This window comes from Gasterosteus aculeatus, chromosome 10 (genome assembly GCF_964276395.1).
Source record: "Gasterosteus aculeatus chromosome 10, fGasAcu3.hap1.1, whole genome shotgun sequence".
NCBI classification, from domain to species: domain Eukaryota; kingdom Metazoa; phylum Chordata; class Actinopteri; order Perciformes; family Gasterosteidae; genus Gasterosteus; species Gasterosteus aculeatus.
Genome location: NC_135697.1, coordinates 14,309,028 through 14,331,620, shown reverse-complemented (window position 1 = coordinate 14,331,620; position 22,593 = coordinate 14,309,028). Strand labels below are relative to the sequence as shown.

General features: G+C 51.0%; 2 protein-coding genes across 9 annotated transcripts in view; one reads left to right on the top strand and one right to left on the bottom strand.

The window, feature by feature from the left end:
- Nucleotides 1-22,593, top strand: part of ptprua (protein tyrosine phosphatase receptor type Ua) — a 123,702-nt gene that overhangs the window by 676 nt on the left and 100,433 nt on the right. The gene's annotated exons all lie outside the window — the stretch shown is intronic.
- The window catches only part of rpl15 (ribosomal protein L15), a 338,976-nt gene that overhangs the window by 277,268 nt on the left and 39,115 nt on the right, over nucleotides 1-22,593 (bottom strand). The window lies entirely within an intron of this gene.

Here is a 22,593-nt window from a genome sequence, read left to right as displayed (position 1 = left end):
CCCCCCCCCCCCCCCCCCCCTCGCTCTCTCTGTCTCCTGCCCCTCGCCGTGACGTCCACTGTCATGTTTGCATTGTGCAGGCTTCAGTAGGTGGCAACACTACCCCCCCCCCCCCCCCATTGTGCCATGCCAGGGAACGTAAAGCATTCATCCCTCGTCGGTTTGTGTTTACTGTGAAATGAGCCCGGCGCGTTAATGCTTCTGATGGAACATGTTGCATAATTATGTTGCTGATGCAAAGGATGATTTGCTTGACTGCTTTGGTTTGTCAGAAAATCAGCCATCAGAGGCATTTGCGAGGAACAAATCAGTAGGTGGGTGTTTTTCTGCTGCTATGGAGCGATACAGTGGAGATGAATTATCAATCTCAGCTATAACAGCACACTGAATATCCGCCCGGGTGTCAGTCAAACTCTGATTGACAGAAGTATTAAAAGGGGTTCCCGGAGAGGAAAACAAAGATGTGAAGCCATAACCCTTGAAACCCACAGAGCCTTATCAGAGATCTAGGAGTTCAGATCCTCTTTACGTTGGCCTGCGGCGAGTATAACATTTGAACGGCTGTAGATTTCAGAGGCCTTCGGACCTTGACTTTTGAGGAATGTTGGGGGAGAAAAAGCCTCAGCTCCAGTTGTCTCCAGACAGTTGCTTTTCCTCGAGAATGCTTTGCTGCTCGGGTGAAAGTCGCATCGTAGATATAAATACTCTGGTTGAGGGGTATCGGTTACGCCGCCACCACAACCAGTTGCCGAACAGACGTGCACGGAGCCCCTGCGGCTAACTGCCTAATGAGATCACACAGAAGTGGGAGGACTGTCTCTCCACCAGCTGGGAATCCTTGGACCGGTTGGGAATTCATTTTGGCTGTCGTTGCATTGGACAAATAGGGTAAAAGTCCACATAGGAATCAATAGGTCAAGACGGAGTTGTGTTCCTGAATTATGTTCATATGTGTCATAAAATCACAGACCGTTGGCATTGAATGCAAAGGTTTACAATGCTGTTTAATGAATCATTTGATTTCTTCTTTTGTTCCGATTGTACCACCATGTTGGCCTAAGTTGTAGAGCTGCAACTAATGATTGTTTTCATTATCAATTCATTGCTTGATATATACATATTTTCAATAGAGTCAAATGGTCATGAGAATGTCATTATTGTGAAAAGGGCAGATTTCTATTCTATCTATCTAGTCAGCGATGACTCATTCGTAGGCCTCGTTTCGTCTGAACCGGCAGGAAAACAACCAAACGTATTCAATTATCTGTCATAGAGCACTGAGGAAAAAAACTAAACAGTCACCTGTGAGAACCTGCACACAGAAAATGTTGATTAAAATGAATAACTCCCTTCCAAATAGCTGCACAATTTCAATTTCCTGTGTGTCGACTAATCGATTGACTCACAAACCAGTGTGCGTCAGTGTTGCACATCTCAACAGCCCCCAAACTGCCAGTGTCAGATCCGTAGTCTTCGATAGTGCTATTTCAATGCAAAGAAATATGCAATGCATCAGATATAAAGAACAAAAGGAAAGCCTTATGTAGGTAGTGTGCTGGATATTGTGCAGTGAATATCTTTTCTAAAAAGATAACTTAACAAGCCCAAAGTGCTGCATGTGTCGGCTGCGTTGCCGAGGGTTACATCATTTGATGCATGTAAATGGATTTCTGCTCGCTTCGACCAAATGTGATAGAATGCTGATTTTCTTGTTTCCTCCGACGAGGCATTAGCTGTGAACTCGCTGGCACCTGACTGAGCCTCGCGGCCTGTTTACTGTCACGTGACAGACCAGAAAGTTCCCCATCTCCGTTTGCTTGTGTCGGACCCGGAGGTCTTTCACCTCAGCTCACTAGTGTCACCCTGCAGGATGTGCGATTGTTTAGGACAACCTGTTGGATAAATGCAACTGACCCAAGGTGGGAGTGGGGGGGTGGGGGAGGGTCTCCGGGGAGCCAGATGGTAATTTAAAACGTTGCACGAACCCCAGCGGCGAGCGCCACCGACCTGCAGCTCCGAACACCCCGAGATTGGAGGTCGCAGGGAGGGTTGCCTGAAAAATGGGCGCTGACACGAGAAGGTGGTCTTCCTCTGACTGCCGGGCAGATGCTGAAAGGGTCCTCGGTGTGGAGCGCCGTGGATCCGGCTCAGTGTTAATCCAACAGAAAATAGCCTGACACACACACACACACACACACACGCAGCTCTCCCGGGGCAAACGCAGAGGCTATAAATGGAGAAAATGGAGCCTGTGATCGCACAAAAGCCAATGATGAAATGTGGTTGTTCAGGAGGAAATAACACAAGCTTCTCTAATAGAACAATGGCGTAATGGCGACACGTTGTTCAAGAAAATGAGTACACTCTGTAATTATAGTTTGAGATAATGAGATGGAACAAGGAACAGGTTTTTTTTTCGACACCCATTTTCTGAAGGAAAATAAATCTCATGGATCTATCACTATGAATTCAGTGCATTTCTTCAGACATTTTACAAGCCCTCAGAGCTGTGGGTGCACAATCTAGAACTGAAGTGTCTTTTTGGCTTAATGGATGCAATTACATTGGAAATGAATGAAACGTTTAAATAAATGACGCATTTCACGCTTCCCCCTTTCGTGATGCAGCACCAGACGTGTTGCATATTGGTAAAGGGTCAAGCTTAAACGTAATAATTCATTCAGCCGAACGCGGCCTGTGAGAGCAAAAGCAGCCCGGCGGAGGTGGAAGTCAAGGGAGAAATCCCCCCCCACATTCCACCACTTTGATGGCTTTTCAAACATTTTAATGACCTCTTCCGTCGTTCGCCAGCCGTTCGTCTCCGAGGGTTTTATTGGCAGCGTTGCTGAAGCAAACCTGTGCAGATGTTTGACAGAATCAACATTTTACCTTCGATCATCGCAAGCAAAGACTCCATGGGAGTTCTGTGAGACTTGGCAAACCTCTCTGCCTTTTTATAGAAACCTGTAGCGTGATTACTTCTATTTATCTGAAAATGATTTCCTCTTATCGGGGGAGGAGTTAAGGCTGCTGTTGTGCAACTGAAGTCAATTTCCTCCAAGGGAGTTAAGTTGGCGAAATGCAATGTCGCCTCGATCAGACTTTATTGTGCCCGTCTGAGCCGAATTCCAGCTCCATCTTTCTCCCACCGTTGTGTATCGTGAGGTCAACACTATTGAGCAGTAACACATTATCTGTAACAGAAGTGTGATTTAGTCCCCCCCAAGGATTACGATTTACAGAAAATAGTTTGGGGACTCGCCAGCAAGGCAGTTATGCAACTTTATAAGGTCAAAACCACAAAAGCAAGGACAGCAAGTTAAAGGAATACTTCAGCCCCCCCCCCCCTCCCAAAATGACTCACTCTGTGGCTCCTTGGATTCCTGACATATATTTCTCTCACATGGTGAAAGCAGAGAAAAGTGTTTGAAGAATTCACCTCACAAACTCTCACCCGACGCATCACCCGCGTTGGCTTGACGCTTTAGCGAACGCGCGCGCATCCTCGTCCCGGATCGCGTGCACATGTTTAAAACAGTAAAGATTCTCCGTTCATCAGGAGAGCAACAAAACACGAAGATGTCACCGAGAGTTCAGGGGAGAAACTCCTGTACGAACGTTTGTTCCTTTTAAGCTACCAGCAAAGCTACCAGCCAAGCTACCAGCCAAGCTACCACTCAAGCTACCAGCCAAGCTACCAGCCAAGCTACCAGTCAAGCTACCAGCTAAGCTACCAGCCAAGCGAGCTGCTGGCGTTTCAGTGAATATCCGCCCATTTCCCACCCACGTTGGCGCAGAAGGTCGTGCGGTGGTCAAAAAGGCGACATGTTGGTCGGTCACTGGTAGCAACGAGACCATCGCTCGCCCATTATCGCCCGGCGCGATATGTCTTCATGACATGAATGTAGCAGTGCTGCTGCCAGGCGTGTCCCCGCCACCGGCGTGCGTTTTGTTAACGGAGCTGCCAGAGCTGCCAGAGCTGCCAGGCCGGGCCCGGGCCTCGTTCCACGAGGCGTCATGTGCGGGGCACCGCAACCGGCTTTGCCTTCGCCAGGTGTTAGAATGGTTTTGTTTTTCAAACCCCATCAACAACAAATCACCATTGAGCAGATGGAGGAGTGCCAGCAGGCGCCGCGTCGCAGCCTTTTCCTTTGACACGTCCTCTTCCGCAATGTTGGGATTCAATTTTACTTTAAATAAGGCCGCTGGGTTTGCGACGGCTGCCGCTCGCTCTTTTCTCAGCTTTTCCAGCTCTCTTTAATTCCAACGAGATGATCCGCTTCATGAAATCAGTGAAACAGCTGAGGGGAGCGCATTCACACAGCATGAGCGCATCAGCGTCAGCCGGTTTGGAGCCGGATGTCGGAATTTGCTGTCCGTCGAAGGTTATTCTTTAGCGCAGAGTCCCGGCGGACTGATCTGGCAACAAAAGCCTGCGATTTTAAAGCTCCAAATGATGCGAACTAACGACGCCAAGCGCTCGAGACGCTTCTCTGCGGCCCTCTCTGCCCTTTGAATATAAGAGCGCAGCGTCCTGCAGCAGATCTCCAACGGTCCTGCAGAGCATCGACAGCGTGAGGCCGGCGCTCTGAAAGCCGCCGCGTGGGCAGATCAGCCAATCGCGCCGAAGTAATTGCACTGACAAACAATGTCTGGCCCCCGAAAGAGAAAAAAAACGTGACTACTTTTCATTGTCAGCAAGAACGCCTCTTAATTCCTCAACCGTCACTCAGAGAGGAAACGGCCACATCGACACTTCACCTCGTCAAACCGGAAGGAATACGCAGCAAACGGATTCGCCCTTTAAACACTTTAACGGCGTTAAATGAATGAGAAAAGATTTTCAATTTTAAGCCTCCTTTCTTTTGGTAAATATAGGAAATCAGTAGCTTACTTTATCATTTAGTGCTGACTGCCAAATCCGCATCCCGTGATAAATATTTCACACACTAAAAAAACGTGAGAGTGCTGAATCTCCTTTTAGGTCTTGAATAATAACAACGGGTTTATTTTTCTCAACCGCAGGTATCCGAAGGTGTGAAAATGAAAGTCAGGTATCGTTTCGACGCTGTTTATCAGAACATTTCCAAATGAAAACCCCACCAGACCTGCTGGCAGACTTACAGGAGGCAGACGGGTTAAGGGAGAGCGGGTGGAGCAGGAAACGAAATGAGTGCACTTCATCAGAATTTAAGGGAAGGAGAACGCACTCAGCATCGCAGATTGATGACACACAACAGTGTGGAGTGTTTGAGGATTCCCTCCTTTTTCGAGGATAATTTACCCGCCGCGGCCTCGCAATCATGGCTCTGAGCACGCCGACGTGCGCCGACTCCTTTCGGAATTGGCAGGTGAGATTGACGACGTGGGCCTCGTTTGGCTTTTAGCTGCCGCTCCGTGAGCTCGCATGAAAGGTGCTGTGGACAGGAGGGAGGGTGGGGGGGGGGGGGGGGGTGACTGTTGTGCAGCCTCGGATGCCCGTCCATTAGGTCCAATTCGCTTTGCAGCTGCCCATTACCTCCCCGGATTTGCTGACAGCCTGCCCATGAATAATCTCTGTGAATATTCCTCCCTCGCCATTGCCACCTAGGCGACCGCGTGGTTACACGATGCGGCTATACGCCAATTGCCCCCCCCCTCCTCCTCTGAGCCCCGACCCCCCCACCCAAGGCCAGGCCACAAACCCGTCAGCTGAGAGGATGATTTTTTTGTTGTTGTGTCGTGGCGGCGCTTCGGATGGAGGCGGCGTCCGGCTGTTGCTGTCGATGGCTGTTGCCTCCCTGCGGCTTCTAGGGGGTACATTTAAGCGCGTGACGGCAAAAGCTATTTCTTTTTCAGCTCGGCTGCCTCTTCCTCCTCCACGCTTTATCTCCCGGAGTTTCGGGGCTCACGTGTTTAGTCCCCCGTGTGATTAATGTGGAGACTACAGCGCTGATAAACTCGAGAGAGATAAACTGCCGAGCTACAAACTCAGCCGCCTTCCTCGGATCTTACTATTTTTTATTTTTGGAGAAAAAAAGAAAAAGAAAAAGAAAAGTCGGTGATGTGGAGCAAGACCTGGGGTGTGCAGGTCCCCGGGTAGCTGTAGATATTACACTCTGAAAAAGTAGGCGTTTAAAGTTATCAACCCTGTGGGCCTCCGAGTGTCCCCGTGGCACACGAGAGATATTAAAAGTTGAAGGGAAACTTGCAAGAGAGTCTAATTAATGAATAAATAAAATGACACGTCCCTCAGCGGTGCGAACAAGGGCAGCGCGGCAGGCGTCCCGCTCGCCCCCGTCGAGGTCAGCAGTGACCCTCCTGTGCACGGCCGGGGGGGAGGTCATGCGGAACGAGCGGCAACACTTACGTGTCTGCTGGCACCGCGGGACGCCTCCAGCGGGCCGCTTCTTCGCTTCCTCCTCTAAAGTAAATATGGACGGAAGCCAAAAGCCCTCTCCCGGCGCCATTTTGCTCACCTCCGAGCATCTCGCCGTCCAGTGTCGGCGCGGTCGAGAGTGCGAGCCGAGGGGACGACGAGCAATACGCTTCCCAACCATCTGCAGGTTCTGCAGAGGCGCTTTCCCGAGCTAAGGAGCCCCCCCCCGACAGCTGCAGATCGCGTGACGTGTTTGTGGGCAAGAAAAAACGCAGGAAAACTGCTCTTCAAAGACCCCCATTTTTGTTTTCTCGAGCGCTTGAACCACTTGAAGAACTCCGTGGGTTTGGACCGCAGGGAGCAGCAAGTACATCAAGTTTTTAGGGACATTTTAGTCCTGGGTGGGCTTTTTTCCATATTTTCATTTGAAAATATTCCAAGTGAATCTTCCTGACGTATTTCCAGAGAAAGAACGAGGGAGGGAGATATATACGGCTCGGGGGTGTTGTGAATCGGAGAAAAGAAAAGTATTTTTCAGAATTTTGTTGCAAACCACAAATTAACCACAGATGAGTCTTTCATTTTCCTCCAGCAAGTCCAACATGCATCAGTAAATACTATGCAGCGGTAAATGGCCTCGCACGTGAATAAATGCTTCTTGTTTAGTTGATGGAACGGGGGGGGACTGTGTTTACCTCTGCGACCGGCACCGGCCCCCTCGTCAGTCTCCCGGCTTTTAGAGCGCTAATGGAAACGCGGACAGCAATGGAGTGAAGAAACCTTTTAGTCCGCTGAAAAGTACAGTCCCGCGACCCAAAAAAATTAACAGAAACTCTTCGGGAACGCAGCTATTGAGAAGGACGACGGGGGCCACCGACCACTTAAATGGAGATAGAGATCCGCCGGGATTGATAAGAACTGTGTGGATTTTGCGAATAAGCAAAATATGTTTGAATGTTAAATGAAGAAACACTTCAATTTACACACCTTTTTATCCCTCGCATCCCCCCCCCCCCCCCCCCCCCCCCACGGCTCCGTCCTCTGCTTCTTTTACTCTCTGGGTTGCTTGGTTCGGTCTCTTCCCACCTGGCCTCTTGACCTGGCCTCCTGAGGGGTTACTGTGGCGACGATCCAGACTAACGCGCGGCCGCACCTGGGCAAGCATCTGCTGAAGTTTCCCCTTTCCAAAAGGCCGGGGTCCTGTGCCTCCTCCCTCCCCCGACTCCCTCACTACTGGCTTCTGAACTAAACGCAGGAGATAACATTCGTGAGCACGGAGCCGCCGCATCACGCCGCGCATTGGAAATGAGCGAGCCGTCTCCGCAATCCCCCGAGGAAGCGCGCGAGCCGAGCCGCGGATGATTGGAGGCCCATTCTTTTTAAAAATACCCATCCCGTTTCGCGGCGCCCCGAAGCGGGATGTTGTTGTCTCTGCGAGCAGCCTGCTGTTACAGGAGGCCCTGCATCGTTGATTCAATAAGCAAGACCACCAAGTCCGGGCGCAGCGTCGAAAGAGAGAGAGGGATTGTGGAGTGAAAGAATGGGGAAGAATTGAAGTGGGGGGGGGAAGCGGCGTGAAAATCAGCCGGTGGTCCGGTAACAGACAGCACCCCTACGTCGCCTGATCTAGCCGTAACCCCCCCCCCCCCCGGTGTGGGAGTTGCTGTGTGTTGGGGGGGTTGTCTCCAGATTGGCCACCAGACACGTGTGTCTCTGCGCACTCCTGGCCCCCCCCTATTATCTCAGCATCCATACAGCGTGAGCAGATGGCCGCGTGGCCGGGGGTCGGCGGGCCCACACATGATAATAACAGGCCACGAGAGGATGATGAGGCCGGCTCAGACACGGCGCGGACGATGCCGGGTCGACCCGGGCAGACATTAAAAACAGGTCTTTGTTTGCCCTTGCGCGAGGCAGCGGTTGACATATGTTGTTTGTTAGTCGTTTTTCAACCGAGCCTGCTGCGTGTTGACCTAGAAAAATGATGAGAGCAGCAGAAAGCTGCTATTCTGGGTTTCGTGTCGGAGCTCCTTGCTGGTGTTCAGACCGTTATGAAACCGAAGAAGGTCCACAGCAGAAGCACCCAGGATTCCCGCTAAAGTCACTTCATTTCTGGGTTTGCTTATTCACTAAAACAAGCTTCAAAACATCACCGCGTCTGACATTTAGCAGCGCTGAGACCGGATGGGGGCCGATTTATTGATCTCAGGGCGAAACAGCCCCCTTGCTGCTTATGCATTGGCATCGCAACATACGTGTCTCCATTCCACGCACGGTTTGATGTGTATGTGTGTCTCTCACTTGAATCATGTGTCGCAGCCAACGCGAGTCCTGAGGCGGAGGAGCAGCTCTCGACTGAACTCGGCGTAACTCTGTTTATACGCAACACCGTTAATCAGAAGTGCGTCACAAAGCAGAGAAAAGAAAATACCAAAAGAAAGGAGATAAAAAGAGATGAAGACAGCCTGACGCCTCAGTTCGAATGGAAATATTTAATGTGCCACTATTGTTAAATGATGCAACTTGCCAGTATATGTTGCACTTGAAAGAATACTCTGCTGGTTTGTCAAATCACTGAGACGTTGTACTCGAAAAAAAAAACAGATGCAAAAGGATTGCAGCTGAGCAAAAGACGTCTACGCTACCCACAATGCAACGGGGGTGGAGACGGGTGGCTTGCAGTGCTTCTCTCATTGGAGAAAGTTCAGAGCCGACCAGGGATTTGCGTCCTGAAGGCAGCTATCCAGGTCTGTTAATGTATTGTCGTAAGGGGGCTGCAGAGCTTTAGGCAAAGCTGGGGGGCGTCAGCATAACTGCAGAAGAAATATTGTACTTTTGGATAATGCGGCCTAAAGGGAACGTTTAAATGTAAAGAAACCGGCACCATGCATCAAACCTTGGGGACGTGGCAGGAGAGAAGGTTGCTACAAACTCCTGACTCAGCAGCCCGGTGAAGGTCCTGTTTAATATTTTCTTTCTTTCTTTCACATCATGTTTTTATATTTCCATATTTTATTTTCATTTGTTTTTATTATCGTCGCCGGGCTCTCTGTGCAGGAGCTGCCACAACACATGAACGTCCCCCGCGGGGGACCAATAAATCACGTGCTTAACGCGCGTGTCACTTCCTGATTTCCTGTAGCCTGCAAGGTGCACGCAGCGGCTGCAGGAGGAACGAGGAATGCGGATCTGGAACGGCGAGCGACACGTTCGCCACCGTCGCTCCTGAGGGACGGCTTGCATCTGCCCGAATCTGTGAAGCCACTCCCTCGCTCTCTCCCCCCCCCGCCATGTCCCCCCCCACACAGTGCTCCCAGACATCTCTAATTATATGCACACAAAAGTAGGCTATGTATTGTTTTCTTATCTCCCGCAACCCCCCCCCCCCCCCTTTCCCACCGCCCCGACGGCCGTCACCCACTTTCCGCCAGGCCGGAGGACCTGTTGTTAAATCAACCTTCCAAACACAGAGAGATAATGGGGGAGGGAGGGGGAGTTGCTCACTTTATTTTTGCTGCACTGCTTGCTTTCTGGTAACGTTTGCGTCACATCTTCATTTTGAAGGCGGCAGCCAGCGGACTTGCCAGTCCTGTGTGTGTGTGTGTGTGCGTGTGTGTGTGCCGTGCCCTAACTGTATGCATGAGTGCATTCGGGGCGGGTGTAGCAATTAATTTTGGGGCCCGATTAGGAACCCTGTCAAATGCTGACAGCTCTTGTCTTTTTTTTTTTTTTTTTGGTCTCCAGCGCGAAAGAGAGGTTGAGCAGCGGCAACGAGCTGCGTGGAACACGAGTGCGCGAGCGTCCCTTTTGTGTCGGGGGGCGTCCTTGCCGCGGGGTCGACGTCTTTGACCGCCCCCCCCCCCCCCGCCCAGGTGTCGACCATGTTGAATTAAGAGTCCGCCGGAGAGGGATTACAGTATGAGGCGCCGTGGCTCTGCAGAGGGGGGGGGGGGAAGTGAGAGCACGAGTCAAGTCACTAATGGAAGGTTTAGTGTGGCCGGTTGGCTGGGCACAGAATGGGTGGGGTGGTTATGGAGACCCGGGCCGCCATGTGAGTGGATGGTCAGCGGGTTTTTTCCTTGGGGCGGGTTTACAGTGAATCCCTGGCCAAGCGGTCTCCTACCTGATTAAGTTGATTTGTTCGGGGTCTTTGTGTGCGCTGGCGGCGGCCTTGTATTGCTGCTAGATTTGCTTACTGCAGCACACATGAGAAAATGCCCCCCAGCCAAAAGCCCGCACACATGCATGCTTAGGTAAGCTAAGGTCTTTTCCCCCCCAATTCTTTCCACAGAGAGTTAAATAGGGAATACAATATGTTGTTAAATGCTAAAAATCCTTCTAAAATGGCTGCTAATTATTCTACTGCTAATACAATAAGAAGTACTTCTACAGCTATTGCTTCTACTACTTCTACCTATTTAGTTAATATCGCTCTACTGCTGCTACACGGCACCAAATACTAATGCTCATTCTGCTATTGTGCTACTAACAATACTAATGCTCATACTGTTAACTGTTAACAGCTGTTAATGCATTTTGCGACTGTAGCACAAACTGACAAATACAAAAACAAGCAATTTGGAGATTACACTTGATGGTCGGGACATTTCATAATATTTTCTGGCGAGATGAGTCGCTTGGACGTGTGTGTCACTACTGTTGCTATAGCCGCTGCCCCTAATCCGTTTAGGATCACTTCGTCGCGTCCCTCCGTCTGTCCCGCAACGGGCCCGAAGACGGTTCGAAGGCGTGAGCAGAGTGTGCCGCTTGGAGTGATTCCAATACCTCAGCATTACAATCGCCTCGGATACAACCTAATCTACTGGATCGGTATCACCGTCTATGCACCGATCCGATTACGTATTATCATAAAATGATCGGCAACTCCACGCTACACAACCGGCGAGTCCCTCTCTACCCGAAACGTGCGTCCTGCCCCGATGTGCAAACCAGTACCACACAGCAGTATGCTGTTAGTTAAGAGCTGAGGTTGTATCAAATAACATTGTGATGATATATGTACATATATACATACAGTATGCGTGTGTGTGTGTGTGTGTGTGTGTGTGTGTGTGTGTAAGCCTCTTTGAACCTTGCATATGCAGCAGGACCAGTGGGTACCTGACTCAGGACTGACCTCCCACTTCTGCTGGTGATAAGCAAAACCAGGTGGCTTGTGGGGATTTCGGTGGCAGGTTTAGCCCGAGGGGCTTCGGCGGTGTGTCTGTTGTGTTGGGTGGAAAGAGGGGGGCGGGGGGGGGGGTAAAGCAGCCCCAAAGAACTGCTGCATGCGAGTGGGTGTATGTGGGTTCTAACCTAGCCGGGGGCATGAATAAAAATGTCCAGTAATTGCCCGATTCTCTCCCTGAGATCATTACGACAGGTATTTGGGCGGTCGGAGGGAAGGAATCTAAGCCTTTTTTTGACAGAAAAACAACCCTTTTTTAAAAAAAGACGTGGCATGAGGTCACGATGATCACGTTGGTACGGGCGCCGTTCAGCGTCATCGAATGTGACAGTCGGTCTTAATGATGTTGACATTTCAAATATGCTTTGGAGAAAATGTTGTTTGGCGCAATCGCCCGCTCCCTTCACGTTATGCAAAACAAAGTCAGTGGCTTGTGAAATTTATGTTGCGGGGAGGGGGGTGGGGGGGTAGCAGGAACTGGGAGGGGGGGTACAAGTTTTTTTTTCTAGTTGATTAGGCAGCTGAAATCATCCTTTGTGAAGGCAGTGCGGGCGAGGGAGGGAGGGGAGCTAAACCTCCCAGAGGAAGGCCTTTTGGGTTCATTGCCACTGGAACGAGAGGGAGGAGGGGAGGGGTTGTTGTTCTGGGCTCGGTTTAGGGGCGTGGGTCCCATTCTTCGGCGAGACTGGAGGCTGCTGGATTTATTCCGGCCCAGTGGGCAGCCGCGGCGGTGCCGCCGGGCCCCGCCGCCGGGCCCCGCCGCCGGGGTTTGAACCCCCCTGTCGCCGTGCCGCTCGCAGAGAAAAACGAGAGCGGGGAAGCAAAACGGTGCACTCATCATCAGAGACTACGGGAGACTGCGACGGAGGGACGGACAGAAGGAGCGCGGCACAATGAGCCTGAAGGAAGAAAGAGTCACAGTGATGAGGAAGAGGTTGAGGGGGGGGGGGAGGGGAGGGGGGGGTGAAGATGGAGGAAGAAATAACAGAGCAGAAAGTTTGTAATGCCTCTGTAGCGACGTATCCGCCTTCCGCCGCAGACAGAAGGAAGTGAGGGGAGGAGACGGGGATTAGGAGGGGAGGAAGATGAGAGGGATACTTAGTGGCTGTGTGAAGGATAGAGGACCTGTTGTCCACTGTTTGAAGACAGCGGAGACACTGTCTGCAGCTGTGTGGTCCCTGTGGCGGAGCTCCATCTGTGAGACCATGTGCGTCGGCCCAAACGCACGCACACACACACACACACACACACACACACACACACACACACACACACACACACCACACACACACACACACACACACACACAGAGAGAGAGAGGTCGCACTGTAGGGAGGCGTCTCATTAACGTGCGCTGCGGCACCAGGCCCGTTTTAGAGACCCCCCCCCCCCCCCGTCCCCCTGGTAAGAACAGCCCGTCCGCCAAGACGGAGCGGGAGTCACCTCTGATTGGCCGTCTACTGCCACGCATCCACGCTGAGCATCTTTACATACAGAGAGAGAGAGAGAGCTTTCTATTTATTCTCCTGGCCCTCCGCCACCTCGGCCTCCTTTTAAGGATTCCAAAGCACCCACGGGAGACACTTCATTTTTGTAAACCAGGTGTGGGAGAGTTTGTGTGTACGCTTTGTCTCTGACTGCCTATATCTAAATATCTATATATATAATAATGTATTTTTTTAAATAAATAATACATATATTTATGTATGAGAGTAGAGTTAAAAACGCCCCTCACTACTGATGATTCTGGAGCATCCTCACCTCCAAACTCCAGACATCGTACCAAAGGTCTGTCTTAAACACAGACCTGATGTGGCCGTGTTCTGTTCCAATGGAGGGGTGGCAGTGGGGACGGGGGTGAGGGGGCGAGGGGGTGAAGGGGGTGTGACAGGGTTACGGATGATGAATGGACAAACTTGGGGCACTGCGTGCTGGGGGTGGGTCTTCCAGGATTGTACAATGTCACCTTGGAGGGAACGCGGAGAATGATTCCCAACCTCGGTCTGATGGATGATCTGTGGGCCTGATCCCTCAGCTCCGGGCGCCGCGTAGAGCAGAGCGACACGCTGTGACTGTTGCTTCTACTAAAAGTAACTAAACCTCAAACTGGGGCCTTCGCTGCACATCGCTGTGATCCACCTGGAATCGAGGGATCGTCCTTGTCGAAAGGTCTCCCTTTCTGCTTGTTTGTTTAAACAGCAGTTGTTGAGAGCGACATTTCAATGCACTTAAAAAAAAATCCTCGTCAGGTGAATCCGGTCGCTGGTTTTTGAAAATTCCCCTTTCCATCATGCACCCGAACTTGACGTAACTTTATGTTGCACTTCAAACTTTCCGATAGATTGTTGGAACAACGCGGCGCTTTGTCTCCGCTCGCCGCACGAGCACCTGCTCTGTTCTCCCCCAGCCTCCGACTCCCGAAAAAAGCAGCTCACGCTCCAATGGGCTTGATTACTTCAGCCACCAACACAAGTACATCTGATTGCAAGGACTTTCAGCCACGAAGAAAGAGCGATTTATCAATTATGCGTTTGTAGTGGAGCGGCGCTGTGCGTCACGTGGCGCTGATTGCCAAGTTTCCGGACTCTTCTGGAATGGATGATAATTAGAGCCCTGCGCTGACAGATCATAGACTTCACTTTATTGAGTGGCGAGTGAGAAAATGAGAAAATTGGCGGTATTTTGTCCCTAGCAGCCCACCTCCACCCCCCACACCCCCCACTCCGAAGGACCAACCGATCCCCCCCCCCCCCCCCCCCCCTGTCCAGAAAAGTACCAGCAATCATTGATGCTTCATTAGCGAGCCGGCAATCAGAGGCGGACGGAGGGGAACGGAGCTGCTGGCCGATGGTTACAATATCATCCCTCTTGCAAATAGATTACCCACTTTCTCAACGACTCTTATTAAGACACAACGGCCGGTAATTATAATGGTTCTGGAGGTTTGGAGCCATGTGTTATGGCGCCGAGCCGGCTGCCCGTGCCCACAGAGACCCTGCAACGCCGAGCGCCGCCTGTTGCCGCGGAGGCGCCGTGCGGGTTTATTCTTGTCAATTCTCCGAAAATAAAGACAGGTTTACGGGGGTGGTTACCGCTCCCCATCTCCCCCCCTCCTCTCTGATGTTCTAGTAAGTTCCACTGAAGCGTCTTCTCTGAGGGATGCTCCTCTTGCACGGGGGACCGGGTGTATTTGTAGAAGCAATCTGTCTACTTGAAGAATGCGTCTCGGGGGTGTCTTAACTCTCATTTCTTCTCTTTCTGCCAAAATGAAAGAAGACGCACAGCGCCGTCTGCCCATTATCCTCAAGGCTCGGTTCCTCCTGTCTTCTCAGATGAGACGTAGGATGCCAGTGTACATGTCTGTATCTCTTGTGTCTGCATTCAGGGGGATGTTTCTGCCACCGAGGGTGACGTTCGCACCTCGCGTCGCTCTCGGAGAAACCGAAACCCCCCAAATCCCCGGGAATATGGGGGGGAATCTGATCCACGGGGTAAGAACTCAAGATGGACAACACAGAAGTCCACATTTCGTAAACTTTGGTTCTACTGCAAAAACAGTTTTTAATGAGTGAAAAAAAAAATGGCTACGGCTTCAATATAATTTGTGGAAAACTTAATCTTGCATCTTTTTTAAGTCCAAGAATAACCAAGAACCAAACACAACTAGGCCTTTTTGCGTCGGCTACTTTTTTTGCGTAATCGTTCTACAATCAAGAGAATTTAATGCAAATGTGCCAACAAAGAGGAAGTGAAGTTTATGTCCATCAGCCAGTTGTAAATGTTTAATTTCAGGAAAATAAAACACGGAGGGAGAAATCAAGAGAGACAATATCGACTCCCTTGATTTATGGTGCTGGATTTGTTGCTCCCATCCACCTTTTTGAATGAGATGAGTAAAGAGTTTGGAAACATGGTGGTGTAATATCCCCGTTACAGCTCTACGGGCCTGCAAGGCGACCGCCTCCATTTTCTTATTCAGTCTGTGGTTGCAAAGCTAAAACGGCAAAAAAGACCATTCAATTGTCAACTGGAATTTCATAACCGTGACAACACCTGTCACACGTCGGTTCGAGTCCCGCCTGTTGTGAAACGATCCCCCGCGGCTACTGCCGTTCTCAGCTCACTGATGGACGGTGCAGAATTAAAGCGCCCCGCTCGCGCACAGCCGCAGAACGACAGTGACGAAGCGGCGCCTCCCACCACCGCATTCACCACAGCATTTTGCATGGTGACATTTCTTGTTTTGATCAACGTTATTCGTATTGTCTCCACGCGGCTTCCGTCGGCTTGAGGTCTGACTTCTTCCTTCCAGCAGAGTTGGACGGACACGAGAACGCGTGATGCCGCTACGGAGCCTGATGTATACAGCGCCATTTTTTTTTTTTCTTCTTCAAAGTGCCAGACTTTTATTTTTCACAAATAAGCCAGAAACCCTTCAGCGCCGCTGCTCTGTCTGCATGAGTAACGCGTGGAGCCGGAGTTGGCTGGTTGCTGTGCCGTTTCCCACGCAAACCCCCTCTGCTGCAGGCTTTTCCTTAAGGATCAGCTCCTCATTAGAAGTGTGCTGCCGCTAATTAATCAGCTTCGTTGGGACTGGATGACCGACCCCCACCCCCCCCCCCCCCAGTCCCTCCGTCCCCGTCCCCCTCAAACCCCGGCCGTGCCTCAGTGATGAGAGCATCTTTTTTCTTTACTCAAGAAAAACACACACAGGCTGAAACTCCAGCGTGATCCAAGCGGCGTGAAGCCTTCAGAACTAAAAAGCCACAGAGGCGGACAAACAGCTGAAGGCCGTCCTTTTCTTTTCGATCCCTCACGTGTCGCGCATGCATGCACGCACGCACGCACGCACGCACCGCCCCGACCGATGCACATTTATTTCTTCCTTCCTTCCTTTTCGCTTTCCTAAATCCACACAAAGACAAATTGCACACGTGCTGTCGCGCGCTTCCCGCCCACCGTGGCCCCCGCCGCCTCGCTTGCCCGTCCCGGCCATCAGTCAGCCTTTCGCACCGCGCTGTGCCCGATGTGACAGGGGAGCCGTCAGAGCGTCTCTGTGATGCTGAGCCAGAGTGACAGAGTGACGGGAGAGGGGGGGGGACGCGGCAAACAAACAGCCAGTAATATTGCCCTGTCCTTTCACTTACAACTCTGTGTCAAACCAGAGTGCTGACAGAGTGGGAAAAAGTACAGACACCCTTAAACGCACACACACACACACACACACACACACACACACACACACACACACACATAAGAGATGTGCCCACACAGGCGTGCAGTCTACACACAGCTGTTTGCATTATAATTGGATCATTTCAAAGAAGCTTTCTTCACACATTGTGTGATCTAATGTCTTTCTTTTTTTATTTTATTATTGCTGCAAGTTCCGATTGCCAAAACGCCCCCCCCCCCCCCCCCCCTCGCAGTCGATTTGTGACTTTTCCTTCGAACGCCCCCCTCCTCCCCTTCCGGAGCCGTGCAGAGTTATTTACACAGCTTCGGGTGAGGATTATGTCCGCGAGCCGGCGATTGTTTTCCATGCATGACTGGCATTAATGGGTCTGGGTTGCTAAACAGGCTGGGTGATGCACAGCGACGCGGCTGGCTCTTACCTCAATCTGGGCCTGGATGATCCGGGATTACCGGATATCACATCCATTCATTCCCCCATGGGCTGCAGCCCGGTCTGTCTCCAAGATGCCCGCCTGGTAACACATACTTATCTCTGCTCAAATAGAGCATCTGCAAAAGAGTCTACTCCGAGATTGTCTAAATGTTTCCCAACGCAGCGTAGCGGGATGCAGTTGCCATTTGGTGAGGCAACAGGGAGAAATGGCGCAGGGGGCGTTACCCACTGTTCTTTCTGCAGGAAGAATCCAAAAAGAATTGGCCAAATTTAATAAAACGGCCGGGTTTAAGAATCACAGATCTGCAGATTTTCATTGAAATCAGTTTAATAGGGATACACTGCAGGAAACGTGAGGCCCTTCTTTGCTCCCATGAGATTTTGCCGGCTTTGGCAGTGATTAACTTTGCTTTTTCTGGGGTGCAAAATAATTAAACAGTTGAGTGCCATTATTGAATTTAATGTGGAAAATTTCCTTTCTGCAATAGTCATTGTTTCCTGGCTGAGTTCTGCGGAACGGCGACAAAAGAGATTAAGAGGCCCCAATTCTCCTCTGAAAGCCACTTCAGCCCGACGAGAGAATCTAGCCTCAGGGTCGGAGAAAGCTTCATATCCCCATCGCCAGGCTCTCCTCCTTTTTAGCTTCACGTGTCTCTCCCGTTCAGCAACGATAGCTTCATCTCATCGGCTTCACCTGAGGCGAGTGAGTGGGATTACTTACCTGGAGGCCAACTCGGAAGACCTTCTGACCTCCGGACGGACTCGACGGGTCCTCACACATCTGACTGCCTACGAAAGATCCCATCTCCATACTAATGTGCCATGTGTCTGCATAATTCAGGAGACTGCACCCTTCTTGGTCCGCTATTATGTGACCTTTGACCTCGGTGCCCAGGCCTACGTAGTCCCTACGCTGCGTCAACTTACTCATGCACAAAGCACTGACTAAGTACTCTTCACCCCCAAATCGTTTTTTTAAGGCATGTGCTTCTGTGATTGGACTCGAGCACATCCTGACTGTTGATAAGTGCCTGCAGGCTGCAGAAAACGCTCTCCAAGGTGACGCGCGTGTTCTTTGAGTCGGTGATGAATTATTTTCGCTTTAATCAGGACAGAAACGACGCTGTCTGTCTTCGAAGGGGATGCACGGCCGGCCGTCACCGGCATCGGGGAGTGTGATAAATCAGGTCTCAGCCACAGCTACCGGTATGAATCATTTCTGGGGGACTTGCGCGGGGTGGGGAGGGTGGGGGAGGGGGTTCTCGTGGACGTCAGAAGCAATCAACAGGTAGTCAAATTACCCTTCAGCTGTGACGGACCCTCACTGGAGATGAAGCAACTGCTGGGCAGCCTGCGGCTCAATCTCCATTCGTCCCTCGTTATCCCAGGACCTATGGGTTTCAAGATTGTGACCAAAGAGAGTAAATCCCATTTAGAGCGCCACATTTGGTCCATATGTGTTTATGTGTTTCATCTCTCTGGCAGCCAGTGATTCATTTTGTTGTGCCGGGGCCTCTCTCCTTGAATAAAGCATTAGCTGCCAGGTTAGCCTAATGCAATGCTCCTTTCTGGAACTTCACTCTGTGATAGCCTCAGGGTGCAAACATAAGTGGATTAGAAAACACACACACACACACACACACACACACACACACACACACACGCACACAGTGTCCAGAATCTGTTTAATAAAACCTGTACGTCTCTGGCTTGCTCTCTCGCTCCCTCCCCCCTCTATCCCTAAGACACGCCAAAGCACCTGCAAACACAAAGCATAAGCATGAAAGATTTCCACATGCTGGCGCATTATTCCGTGGGGCGATGCGTCCGCGGCGGCTCTCAACCTCGGGCTCGAATCCGGCAGTGATGCTGACCGGATTCGGCCGCGTGATTCGGCCGAGCCCCGTCGGAAGGCCCGTTTTGGGCGCCCCCCCCCCCCCCCCCCCCCCTATTCTCCCGCGGCACCGACCTCGGGTACAACCACGGAATGAACTACATCATTACACAGCGACATGTCCTCTTTTGCCTTTACAGCGTTTGCAGCGACGTCCCCCGGGTGTCCTTGTGTTGTCGGCAGTAGACAACCGACCCAGAATACCTCTGATACACTCAGAGGACAATCCTTCATTACCTCGCCATAGACCCGTGAGCGGGTTGGGTGGCTTGTTTTTTTTATTCGGCCCCCGCTGAATGTCTTTAGACTGTATTTGCATGACGGGAGGCGGCGGATTGTTGAAGTGTTTTCGAACGTTATTTCCTTCTCATCCTGGGGGGAGACTGCACTAATAGACTTTTAAACTGTGAAAGACCGATTTAACGCCCGCGTGTCAGAACACCAAATCAATACTTTGCCCCACCTCCAGGCTCGGCATATCGGCTTCTTCAGGATAGCCACTAAATTGAGTGGACGACGCCGGTGCGAGTCAAAGCCACCTCCTCCCTTTAAACCCCATCATGAGGAGGAGGGGGGGGGGGGGGGGGGGGTATAGGTCACATTGTCCAAGGTCTGACAGAGAGTAATTGAGGGCGTCTGACTTTGCACACCAGCGGGCCCTCGGGGGCCTGTGCCTGACTTTAAATAACCTGGCGGTGCCCAGCCACCTCGCCGACAGTAACGGGTGAATATTTTATGAGGCGAGGGGATTTGAGAGGAACCGCTAACGATTTTCTTTTCTTTCTCCCCCCCCCCTATGTGAGCGAGATTTGACAATCCATTCCGCAGACGGAGGCTGTCTCTCCGCTGCTCGGGTGTCATGTCTGCCTGCCGAGGCGCTGGAGTTTTGGGAAGCCCGACTTATGAGAGAGCGACTGTAGAAAACTCCGCGGGGAGGTGTGGATTCAGATGAAGGCGCAGATGGCGCCGCCGGAAGGAGTGATAAACTGCAATGGAGACTCTCGCTGTCATTTGTTTTTCAAATCTTCAGCTGCCTGAGACTCCGTCTCTCCGTCTGCTAATGTCAACCTGTCTGGCTTCGACACAAACGCTCCATTTAAACCGCCTTTTATGCCCGGGCCTCTTTTATTGTTACAAAGCATGCACATCTTTCGTAATTGGACCAGGTTGCCATCTTTTTTTTTACAAATAGCTCTCCTCTCCTATGCGTTCACTGCGTGGTCACACTTTATAGGATGTACAGTACACCGTGGGAAGGATTTGGGAAGGATTTCACCTGCCAATCAAGCAGTGATCCCTCTCAGAGTGACTGAAGAGGATAATTGCAGTTTATTACAACTTAGTAAAATAACTTAAATCGAAAAATACTTAATTTTATCATAGTTAATACATGACACTGCTCACAACACTGTCTGTGGAGTGTCTTGAGTAGGTAAAAGGCATTTTTTCTGGAAATGCAAATGTTTTTTAACGAGCCAAAGGCCACATTGTCCCATTTTATTGGAAAGAAAGCAGCCATCTCTACGGGCAACATCTCCAACAAAAGGCACCTCCCGCTAGAACAATCTCGATTGCCAAAGAGTACCAAGGAGGAATGTGTGTTTTGGATTTTTTGGGGGTGAGCAAACTGCCAAAAGCTGGAAGGAAACACCAATGGAATCTGTTGAATAACCCAAACTCCCTTAAGTAACGTAGTTCAGATCTCAAACAGAGCTACGCCTCCGTCCTGCATGCTCGCCTTTTTGGTTTTACTCTAATAAAGAAAGTGCCTCAACTCATGAATTTGATGACTTCAGTCTCGACGCGACCAAATAAAAAGAAGCACAATAAACCGGAATGATCTTATAATCTGGTGTTATCGCTGCCCGGGACAATTACACACTATTCTTTTTATTTCCAACGAACCTTAACATTAAAATGCATCACTTCCTCTGCAACAGAGGATTGTTTTCCCAGCGGAAAAAAAAGCCATCCCGACCTGCCAGTGTTTGGGGGGGGGGGGGGGGGGGGGGGCAGCGTTGTTAGCTTAATGAACCCGCTGTGAGCCATCCGAGCCCACCTTGATCTGGCTTCCCGGTTTCATTAAGCTCTGTAAATGTTTGAACAGGCGCGGCTCTTTTACCTTCCTTTTTTTTTTTTTCCCGCCTCAGTGCCGTCACCGCTCTGGAAATTAAACGCCACGACGGCCGGAGGACGTGGATCGTTCCCTTCACCCGGAATACTTCTTCTTTTCTCTTTTTTTTTCTCTCCAACCATCATCCAATCGATAGTTACACCTCCTGCCGTCTCTCAGGCTGCCAGTTGTATCATCGAGTGTTAAAAACAAAAGGAAAAGACAGGAAGACGCTGACGCATGTGTCGGCGTGTGCGCGTTCACATCTTCCCCTGGAAGGTTTAGCAGTGTGCTCCCTCTCGTCTAGGTGAGGATGTGCTAACGAAACACTGTGTGTGTGTGTGTGTGTGTGTGTGTGTGTGACTCCATCTGTCTGTGTTTGAATAAATGCATACTTTTTCCAAATTGCTCTCCATAAACCTCCAGAGCGGAGTACATCAAAAGGGCCATTGCCCCCCCCCGCACACACACACACACACACACACACACACACACCTTACCCCTCTCTGGGCCATTTCAGCTACCTTGTGAAATCGCGTCCCCCCCCCCCCCCTTAAATCTCAGCAGCCATTCAGACTAAATTACCTTTTGTACACAACGATGTGACATATCGTTGCAGGGAAAACATCTCGGGTTTCATCAGGCCCTCCCTCCCCTCATCCCCGCTCTCTCCCTGTATACATCTATGCGTGTTTTTCAACTCTCATTTCCGTTCCGACGAGGGCGGGGGAGGGGGAGGGGAGGGGGGAGGCGGGGGGGGGGTGACGAAACCCCGGGAGAGGAAGAGGAAGCGGCAGAAGTTTGTCGTCTAGACGCGGCGGTTTACAGCTGGTTGGTGACGGAGGAGAGGAAGGCTCCGCTCGGTTTGCTGAGGTTTGTGGGGGGTAAATGGAAATAATTATTACCCTTTTTTGTGGCGCAGCGGGGAGGATGGGGGGAGGTGTGGCCTTCCAGGCCTTCACACATATGATGGGAAGGCGGGGAGGGGGTGGAGGGGGAGGAGGTGGGTTCTTCGTTCCAGTTTAAATGACAGCAATGGAAATTCAATGAGCCCTATGAAGCGAACACCTGGATCCTGGTGCGGCTGCTGTTATCTCCACCCCCCCACTGCGCTTCACGTGTGACTAATTACCATTTGTGAGAGAGAAGAATGCTGCGGCGGCGATAAGGAGCCGGCGAGGACCGCTCCCCTCCGCTAGGGGAGGAGGATGGAGGGAAAATTGCATCATGGGAAGCTTTGGGAGCTTTGGGAGTTTCAGGTGACGCAAATGACTTTGCAACCTTCAACTTTCTGCCCGGTGTCACCGACGAGAGTCGTCCAGTGCCGTGGAAAGATTTATCTCGAATGAACTGATTAATTAAACGGCGGGGAGAAGCGTTCACGCTGACGGTGAACCCCAGCTTCATGTGT